Here is a 10851-nt window from a genome sequence, read left to right on the forward strand (position 1 = left end):
GCAAACCATGTCTCCACTTAAAGTTAGCTTTCTGCTCACTGGACCCAAAGTTTTTCTGACTATACACAGCAAGCAAGACTTTAGTAAACTGCTCAAATGTTTGATTTCTAGGGACAATATGATGAATTCACCTCCAGTAAAAGTCCCTGTGGGTCAAAATATTCCAGTGGGTGCTATGGCTCTGCTGCTATGATGGAGTTTGCACCCAACTCATCTCTGGCAGTAAGTGCTGCCCTTAGACTCTGCCACTCCTCATCAAAACCAGGAAGCCCATTTCAGTGGCGGCACTTCCCACTGTCACACCTAGGCTATAGAGGAAAGTACTCCAGGGCTTTTGAATGGTACTAGTGCTGTCTCTGCCAGTGCTTGCTCAATGCCTTAGTGAAAGGAGTGTCCTCTGGGCCCTCCTGGTGGACTTAAAGTAGGTGATAGGGTCAGGGTCAAGTCATACATAAAAACTGGGTGTGGTGGGGCGCCTGTAATCCTAGCTACTTGGGAGGCTGAGATGGGAGGACCAATCAAGCCCAGGAGTTTCAGATCAGCCTGCACAACGTAGTGAGACTCTGTCTCAAAAAAATTTAAAATTAAAATTAAAAAAGAAAGATGTCACCCCATGACATTTTAAAAAACCGTACATAGTAAATCCATCTCAACATTTCTATTTCCTTAAAACTTTGAATTCCTCCCTTAACAGTATCTCAGGGAAATTCTGGCATCTCAACTTCAATGAACGTAGACCACCACTAAGTCCAGGTTTCAGTCAATCAATCCAGGAAACCATTAGAGTCACTTGCAAATGCTGAGATAACATATTAAATCTAGACTCTCCAGAAAATGCATGAATATCCACAAATTTAACCCAGCCTAACATGGTTTAGTCTTCTTGGTCTGGCATCTTCATATTCCATTGCCACACATACTCCCCCAGGTCTCTGTCAACATACATCAACAAAACATTTTTATTCTTTGGTGTCATAGACTCTCTTCTGGGTCAGACTCTGAACTTGCTCTCCTGGGGCGTGTATGGGTCTGGAAGCAGTGAAGGGTCCTGGAGTTGGCCTTGAGATGAGGCACCCCCTTGCAAGGAAACTGTCTTGGATGAGGTCATTACAAGTCTTCAAGCAAGAGAATGATCTTCTCAGAAGAGGAGGAGGGCTGCTTCCACTGTTAAAGAGGACCTGGGTTGATTTGGAGGTTTAAGGTTGGCAGATTCATCTGATTTCACCCACAGGGGTCCAAACTGTATCTGAATAATGGAATGGAGCCCATGAGACTGCCATTGCTACTGAATGACTGGGGGCACTGCTGTCACTACTGAAGCTCATGGAACTTCACCGCTGCTGCTGAAAAAAAAAACAAAAAAGAAAAACAAAAAACAAAACAAAAAAAAAACAGAAACCCCCACTCCTGCTGATTGCTAAAATGCTTTTCATGTTGTTAGAACCCAGGATCATCTATAGTCACCTTCAGTCACCCACTGCCACTGTCAGAGCCCATTTCTAGAATCAGAGAAAAAATTAAAAATGTCCTCATTTCCTCCACCTCCCAATCTCCACCAGTGTCTTCCACTGGCAGAGCCCAAAGGAAAGCAGGATGAGAAATGCACAATGCAGGCTTCCCATCCTGGGGATACAGAGGAGCATGCGGAGGGGAACGGTGGAGGTCAGAGGCAATGGGCATCGCCCAGGACACTAACCCTGCTGAACTTCAGGTCCCTTGCCTCAAATACAAAGTTAAAAATTCATCCCCTACTTACCTCAGCAGATTACATTGAGGAACTAAGATAATGATTGTGAGATTACTTTATAAATTAATCAAGTGCTGTACATTTGCAATAGAATGTTATTATCCCAGTTATTATTACAGTTACATGGGTTATTAATATTGTTGTTGTAATAGGTACTGGGACTGCCACCCTTGTTCCCCAGTGGCTAGGAGGATTGGCTGTTAATGGCTCACAGCTGAGTCCCTCTTGGGGCACTGCCTCAGCTGAAGGGAGCTGTCTCATTCAAGGTTACTCCACTTCCCTAAGGGTAGCTTACATCCAACGACTGGTAGGTACAGAGATAGAAAGGTCTGACCCTCCTTACTTCAATTTAGGACATCTCTGAAGGGCCATCCGAGACCCACAACTCTCCACAGGATCAGCTAAGGTACTGGAACAACTGCATCATAGTTCAACTTCTCTCTCTGCCCTTCCCTGCTTGTCTCACTCCCTTGCAGGTGATGTTTCCAAGAGCACTTCCCAATAAACCTTCTAAATATAAATCTCATCTCAGAGTCTGTTTCTGAGGAAACCATGCTAAAGCAATTATCGTGGTGCTTTCAAGCACCATCACAAACATCTGACCCTTAAGACCACCCTAAGATGCAGAAAGGGCACAGAGTGTTACACATACTCCTTATTCAGATGAAGAAGTTGAGGCTCAGAGAGATTAAGTAGCTCATCCAAGGTTGCACACAGTCAGGGTGGAGTCAGATCTGAGCACAGCTCTCTTGACTCTCTGACAGGTGTTTTGACCACTTCACTTCCAGGGAGAAAGCACAGATGCCTGTTTGGGGGTGCCCAAGGATTACAGCTGGGAGGATGCTTTGAGTCAGCCTCTTCTGTCTGCTGGAGCAGAAGCAGATTAGTGTTGCCCTGGGTTTGGGATCCCTAGCAGGAGGATGAGGAGGAGAATCCATTCACAAACACTCCTGAAGCACCTACCCTGGGCCAGAGTCATTAAATAGGACCCAGTCCCCACCCCCAGGGAGCCCCCAGCTTTGGGGCTGAAGAAGAGAGCAATATTGCTTGAAGGTAAGGGGAACTCTGGAAGCAGGATGGAAAGCAATTTTGGCCAGAACAATAAGTGAAAGACCGATCAGCAGGAAGAGGGGGAGGTTGGTTTGGTCCTGCTGAGATTTGGGGATGACTGCTCACAGCAAAGACAGAGAAACTTCCATCTTGGTTTGGAGACAGGGAGGGTCTTCAGTATGTTAGAAGAGCTGGCAACTCTTCCTAGAACCTGTGGAAAGACTGTTGCCCAACTGAGCTGTCTCCACTAAATGGCCAACACACTGTAGCTTTTCTAAGGATATCTGCATGAAGAGAATGAGGAACCCCAGCCTGGAGAAGTGGGAATAAAAGAGATGGAATACAGGGGCTGGGAAGTGCAGAATCATTAGGGTGAACGCTGAGCTGTTTTAACAAGAGGGAAGAAACACCTGGAGCTTAAGAGAGTAAAAGTTCAGGCCAGGTGTGGTGGCTCACACCTGTAATCCCAGCACTTTGGGAGGCTGAGATAGGCAGATCATGAGGTCAGAAGTTGAGACCAGCCAACATGGTGAAACCCTGTCTCTACTGAAAATACAACAATTAGCCGGGCGTGGTGGGAGGCACCTGTAATACCAGCTACTCGGGAGGCTGAGGCAGAAGAACTGCTTGAACCTGGGAGGCGGAGGTTGCAGTGAGCTGAGATGGCGCCACTGTACTCCAGCCTGGGCAACAGAGCAACACTCCATCTCAAAAAAAAAAAAAAAAGAGAGTAAAAGTTCAGTTATCCTGGGGAGGCTGAGGCAGGAGGATCGCTTGAGCCCAGGAGTTCAAATCCGGCCTGGGCAACAAAGTGAAACCCCATCACTAAAAATCTTTAAAAGGGGTAGGGGAAGTTCAGTTATCTCCCATTAACAAGCTCAGTGGTGCAGACTGGCCAGTGTCTCTGTTCGCTGCCTGTTACTCCACCTTCCAGTGCATTGTCTTCATCTGCATGGTCAAAACTCGGTCATGAGAAGCCGGGTTTTATGTGAAGCCGGGTTTTATGTGATAGGACAGGAAAGAGAGGATGGAGGAACATATGCCCAATAGTTTAAGGCCTAGACTTGAAAGAGCAACATATCACTTCTGCTCACATTCCAATGGTTGAATGGAGGGCCTCACCCAGCTGCAAAGGAAGCTGGGAAATGTAGTCTCTGGCTGGGTAGTCTATTGCTAAGGAAGAAGAGAACAGATTTTCCTGGACAGCTAGCAGCCTCTGGCATAAGGAATAACTGTGAATGAGAAGAAGATCAGGTAGACTGCTGGAGAAAATGGCAGACTCTGGCTGGGCGTGGTGGCTCACGCCTGTAATCCCAGCACTTTGGGAGGCCAAGGTGGGTGGATCACCTGAGGTCAGGAGTTTGAGACCAACCTGGACAACATAGTAAAACCCTGTCTCTACTAAAAATACAAAAGTTAGCCAGGCATGGTGGTACACGCCTGTAATCCCAGCTACTAGGGGGAGGCTGAAGCAGGAGAATTGCTTGAACTGGGAGGTGGAGGTTGCAGTGAGCCGAGACTGTGACACTGCACTCCAGCCTGGGCAACAAGAGGGAGACTTTGTCTTGAAAGAAAGAAAGAAGGAGAGAGAGAGAGAGAGAGAGAGGGAGGGAGGAAGGAAGGAAGGAGAAAGAGAGAAACAGAGAGAGAGAAAGGAGGGAGGGAGGGAGGAAGGAAAGAAGGAAGGAGGGAAAGGGAGAGAGAGAGAGAAAAGAGGAGAGGAGAGGAGGAGAAAGAAAGAAAAGGGCAGACTCAGTATGGGCTGGAAGACATTGGAAACCCCTCACCCACCTGTTCTACATATGGGACACCAAGGCCCTGCATGGGGTGATGTCTGGTTTGGTCAGGATCCCACTGTAAGAGGGCTAGAGCCCCAGGAGTCCTTTCCCTGGTCCCATTATTTTTATTTTTACTTTTTAGAGACAGAGTCTCACTCTGTTGTTGCCCAGGCTGGAGTGCAGTGGTGAGATCATAGCTCACTGCAGCCTCAAACTCCTGGGCTCAAGTGATCCTCCCACCTCAGCCTCCTGAGTTGCTGGAACTACAGGCGTGCACCACCATGCCTGGGTCCTGGTCCCATTCTGTCTCTCGGAACTTCATGGAGAAAATCTAGAGTGGGAGACAGGAAGCGTCAATACATAGGCATTTACTCAGAAATCCGTCAGCTGCCTAGCCTTCTATGAGTTGCCATCAGGTGCTTCAGAAATGAAGAGGATGGGGGCTATCAGAATTCAGTAGTCAGGAAGATGGACAACACTGCCACGACTGTGGTAGTAGGTGTCCCCAAAGTTTAGATTGTTAAGAAAGGTCTCTCCGTCATTACAGGATTCCTGCTGGGGAGGACAGTAAGGGCTTCTAAAGGGCATATTTTCTTTAGCTCATTGGTTCCTCACTGCCAAAGTCACAGACTCAATTGCCCAGATCACATCGGCCTATCTCCAAAAACCTGTTTGGTTCCTTTCTAGCAATCTACATTATCTAAAGGCTTTAGTTTTCTCACCTCTGAAATGGAGCTGATAATAATAGCTTCCATTCATTGACTGCTAACTATGCACTCTGAAATTTACATAAATTATTTCTAACCCTGAGAAGTGTAGTTTTTATGTTTCAAGGATGAGAAAACTGAGGCTCAGAGAGTTCAAGTACTGAAGGTAAAGGCAGTAGATTAGACTATTCGTCTTCCCCAGTTGGATTATACATTCCTGGCCTTTGACATGAAATTTTGCAGGACCTCCCACTGTCAGTAGAGTTTATTCCCTGCCCCACTGATGGGGCGCTTGTTCATGTGACCTTCTTGGGCCCACAGAAGGTTAGAGGAAGGATGTGTCAGGAGCAGAGGCTTTATTTTATTTATTTATGTATGTATTTATTGAGACAGAGTTTTGCTCTTGTTGCCTAGGCTGGAGTGCGGTGGCACAATCTTGGCTCACTGCAGCCTCTGCCTCCCGGGTTCAAGTCACTCTCCTACCTCAGCCTCCCCAGTAGCTGGGATTACAGGCACACACCACCATAACCAGCTAATTTTTTGTATTTTTAGTAGAGACAGGGTTTCACCAATGTTGACCAGGCTGGTTTCAAACTCCTGGCCTCAGGTGATCTGCCCACCTTGGCATCCCAAAGTGCTGGGATTACAGGCGTGAGCCAGTGCGCCCAGCCGAGCAGAGGCTTTAAATGTGCTGTATGGTTTGGCCAAGGCTTGGGTGCCCCAGTGGTCTTCATGAGAAGGGCATGCCCCCATATAGTTGCTGCCCTTTAAGCCTGGACACCAGAATGAAACAAGTGGAACAGCAGAGCCCAGCTTGAGGCCTGGAGCCAAGTATAGCCAATGGGCAGCCTGATGCAGAACTCACCAGCTGAGGCGAGCCCATACCAGCAGAGCTGCGGTTGATCTGTGAGCATTTGTAAGCCCGTGAGTTTGGAGGTGGCTTGTTGTAAAGCATTATTGTAACCACCCAATGGGTTCACCTTACCCGCTACCTAGACACACCCAATTTATAAGACAGAGGAATTGCAATGGAGAGAGGGTAATTCACTCAGAGCCAGCTGTGCAGGAGACCAGAGTTTTATTATTACTCAAATCAGTCTCTCCAGGTATTCAAGGATCAGAGTTTTAAAATTAATTTGGGTTGCCGGGTGCAGTGGCTCACATCTATAATCCTAGCACTTTGGGAGGCTAAGGCGGGTGGATCACCTTGAGGTCAGGAGTTCGAGACCAGCCTGGCCAACATGATGAAACCCCATCTCTACTAAAAATACAAAAATTAGCCGGGCGTGGTGGCACGTGCCTGTAGTCCCAGCTACATGGGAGGCTGAGAGAGGAGAATTGCTTGAACCCAGGAGGCGGAGGTTGTAGTGAGCTGAGATCACACCGTTGAACTCCAGCCTGAGCAACAGAGCGAGACTCCATCTCAAAAAAATAAAGTAAAAAATAAATATGAAAAATAAAAATAATTTGGCAGCAGGGGCTTGGGAAGTGGAGAGTGCTGATGGGTCAGGTTGGAGATGGAATCATAGGGGGTTGTTGTAAGGTTTTCTTGCGGTCTTCTGTTCCTGGGTTGAATGGCAGAACTGGTTGAGCCCGATTACCAGTCTGATTAGTGTCAGCTGATCCACGGAGTGCAGGATCTGCAAAATATCTCAAGCACTGATCTTAGGTTTTACAACAGTGTTGTTATCCCCAGGAGCAATTTGGGGGAGTTCAGACTCCTGGACCCAGGGATTGCATGACCCCTAAAGTGTAATTTCTAATCTTGTAGCTAATTTGTTAGTCTTGCAAAGGCAGACTGGTCCTCAGGCAAGAAGAGGGTCTTTTTGGGAAAGGGCTGTTATCAATTTTGTTTCCGAGTCAAACCATGAACTAAATTCCTTTCCAAAGTTAGTTTGGCCTATACCCAGGAATGAACAAGGACAGCTTAAAGGTTAGATGCAAGATGGAGTCAGTTAGGTCTGATTTCTTTCACTGTCATAATTTCCTACTATAATTTTGCAAAGGCGGTTTCATTATTACAGCAATCTCTGACTAATACAATGGCAGAGCTGGGATATGAAGCATTGGATGTGTTAGGAGCCAAAACCTTTGCTATTTTCTCTATGGTCTAGGTTGTTGGTAACTACAGGTGAGAAAATACAGTAAAAATGTCAGACACTAAATAAAAAAATCAAGAACAAATGTTTGTTATTAATGTTATTCATTGTTGCTTTATTATTATATTGATGATACTAAGTCATTTCAGGGTTGTTAGGGGATATTTAGGAACTATAGTGCCCAGGCTTCTGAGAGAGACATCCTTAGGCAAAAATATAATTTCATGTAGCCCCCATAGGTGCCTGACATTTTAAAACTTACATTTTCCAACCCATGACTTCATTAAGACAATTAAAGATGGCCGGGCGCGGTGGCTCACGCCTGTAATCCCAGCACTTTGGGAGGCCAAGCCGGGTGGATCACCTGAGGTCAGGAGTTTGAGATTAGCCCAACCAAAATGGAGAAACCCTGTCTCTACTAAAAATACAAAATTACTCAGGCGTGGTGGCGCATGCCTGTAATCCCAGTTACTCAGGAGGCTGAGGCAGGAGAATTGCTTGAACCCAGGAGGCAGAGGTTGTGGTGAGCCAAGATCGCACCATTGCACTCTAGCCTGGGCAACAAGAGCAAAACTCCGTCTCAAAAAAAAAAAAAAAAAAAAGAGACAATTAAAGACTACTGTGGCAGAAAGCATTATCTCACTTCGTAGTTGAGTAACCAGCTCAGAAAAACTAAGTGATTTGCCCAAGATCATACAGCTGAGGAGCTGATCGGCAGAACTGGAACGCAGTCTGCTTGGCTCCAGGTCGAGTGCTTCTAATAACTCCAGATGAGAGTCCACTTATGTCCCCATCCATTCACCCCGTACCACTCCCATCAGCACGGGGGGTGGTGCCTGGCAGATGGAGCATGATCAGGAAATGCAGGCAGAAGGCAGGAAAGGCTGAGAGGAGTGGAAGTTGGGAATTTAACTACAGCAGCTTGTTAGGGCAGGACCCCAATAACTTTTTCTTTTTCTTTTTTTTTGAGACAGAGTCTCACTCTGTCACCCAGGCTACAGTGCAGTGGCGCCATCTCGGGTGACTGCAACCTCCGCCTCCCGGGTTCAAGCGATTCTCCTGCCTCAGCCTCCTGAGTAGCTGGGATTACAGGCATTTACCACTGTGCCTGGCTAATTTTTGTATTTTTAGTAGAGACGGGGTTTCACCATGTTGGCCAGGCTGGTCTCCAACTCCTGACCTCAAGTGATCCGCCCACCTAGGCCTCCCAAAGTGCTGGGATTACAGGTGTGAGCCACTGCACCCGACCCCCAATAACTTTAGAAATTAACAGGCTAACCAGAGGTGGCTCCCAAGCTCCCACCTACCTACCTCCTAGGCACTCCCACACCCCAGATGCACATGCCCTGGGCAGCCACACCCTGACAGAGAAGACATGGCAAGTGGCAGGGCTCAGTGAGAAGGTCCCCAGCCTGGTCCCCAAAACTAAGCAGCCCAGGAACCAGCGCCAGGCAGCCCTTAGCTCACCTTTGGGCAAATAGCACCTCAAACAAGATGGGGACCTACTTAACCTTGTCCAAAAGGACATCACAGACACAATGTGCCCTTTCCTTTTAAAGCTTCCCTAAAAAACAGTTCTTATTCTCCCTCATCCCCTAGTGAACCCCGAAACCAGATTGCAGAGTCTCAGAGACTCCATTCCCATGCTAGAGCACTGGGACCCAGCCTTCCACATTCGCTAACTGCACTTTTTCCTTGTTTTGAGACACGGTCTCGCTCTGTCACCCAGGCTGGAGTGCAGTGGTGCAATCTTGGCTCCCTGCAACCTCCACTCCCTGGGCTCAAGTGATCTTCCCACCGCAGTCTCTGGAGTAACTGGGACCCCAGGCGCATATCACCATGTCCGGCTAATTTTTTTTGTATTTTTAGTAGAAACAGGGTTTTGCCATGTTGCCCAGGTTGGTCTCAAACTCCTGAGCTCAAGCGATCCACCCTCCTTGGCCTCCCGAAGTGCTGGGATTATAGGCATGAGCCACTGAGCCTACCCTGATGGTACATTTTGACTACCCAAGAATCAACAAAAATGTAAAACTCACATGCATGGGTTTTTTTCCCCTGATTTTAAAGTAAATTATGGTTCTGGTGGCACATCAGAGACTTATTGTGCACTTGAAAGACATTTATATAGTAGCTCCCACGCACTAGTTCCTGTTCTTTTTATTTTATTTTATTTATTTATTTTTTGAGACCAAGTCTCACCCTGTTGCCCAGGCTGGAGTGCATTGGTGTAATCTTGGCTCACTGTAACCTCTGCCTCCTGGGTTCAAGTGATTCTCCTGCCTTAGCCTGCTGAGTAGCTGGGACTAAAGGCACCTGCCACCATGCCCGGCTATTTCTTTTTTTTGTATTTTTAGTAAAAATGGGGTTTCTCCATGTTGGCCAGGCTGGTCTCAAACTCCTGACCTCAAATGATCCGCCCACCTCGGCCTCCAAAAGTACTGGGATTACAGGCATGAGCCACCATGCCCGGCCTCACTAGTTCCTGTTCTGAGTACAAGTGTTAATTCATTTAGTTCTCACAACTCTTTAAGGTAAGTTCTTATACCCATTTTACAGATGAGGAAACTGCGGCCCAGAAGGTCAAGAAACTTGTTAAGGAACAGCCAGAGTGTGACAGAGTAAGGATTTAAACTAACACAGTCCATGATAATCTCTCCATTCCTTTGCTTTTCTAAATGCTTTATATAAACCATTTCTGCCTGACCTGGTGACAGTGTCAGGGGAGATTCGGAAAACACCCTGCTTTTGACCCTCAGCACACTTTGGGGACTCTCCTTTCACTGTCTATGCCCAGCTAGACTGTAGATCTGCTGAGGGCAGGTCTGTGTCTGAGTTAATGGTGCATCCCCTGTGCCTAGTAGTGAGCCTGGTATACCTGGTGCTCCTCAGCTGTTGGGGCAGTGAATGCTAAGTAGGTTGAGGCACTATTAACCCCATCACATGCTTCAGAAACTGACGCTCAGAGACATTGACTTGGTCAAGGACACACGGCTGTGAGTTATAGCCAACATGAGCCCGGGGCTTTCTACCTCCAGATTCTACACTAGACATATACTACTTATTCTTTTTATTCCTCCTCGCCTTCTTTGTGGTGGTGAGATCACTTATTCTTTGCAGTGGCTGCATTTATCACTAAAATGGAGTTGCTATAATTTATCTAACCGATGGGCATTTAGGTTCTTGATAATCTTTCACTCTTACAGACAGCTGTAATGAAATCTTTGTCCTTAGCTTTGCTCACTTCTTGAAGCATTTCTAAAGCCCAAATCCCTAGATTGAAATTACTGGGTCTACATATTTTAAGTGTTTTTTGTTTTGTTTTGTTTTGTTTTTGAGAGGGAGCCTCACTCTATCTCTCAGGCTGGAGTGCAGTGGCATGATCTCGGCTCACTGCCACCTCTGCCTCCTGGGTTCAAGTGATTCTCCTGCCTCAGCCTCCCAAGTAGCTGGGATTACAGGCACACACCACC

The sequence above is a fragment of the Pongo abelii genome, chromosome 21 (assembly GCF_028885655.2).
Source record: "Pongo abelii isolate AG06213 chromosome 21, NHGRI_mPonAbe1-v2.0_pri, whole genome shotgun sequence".
NCBI lineage: Eukaryota > Metazoa > Chordata > Mammalia > Primates > Hominidae > Pongo > Pongo abelii.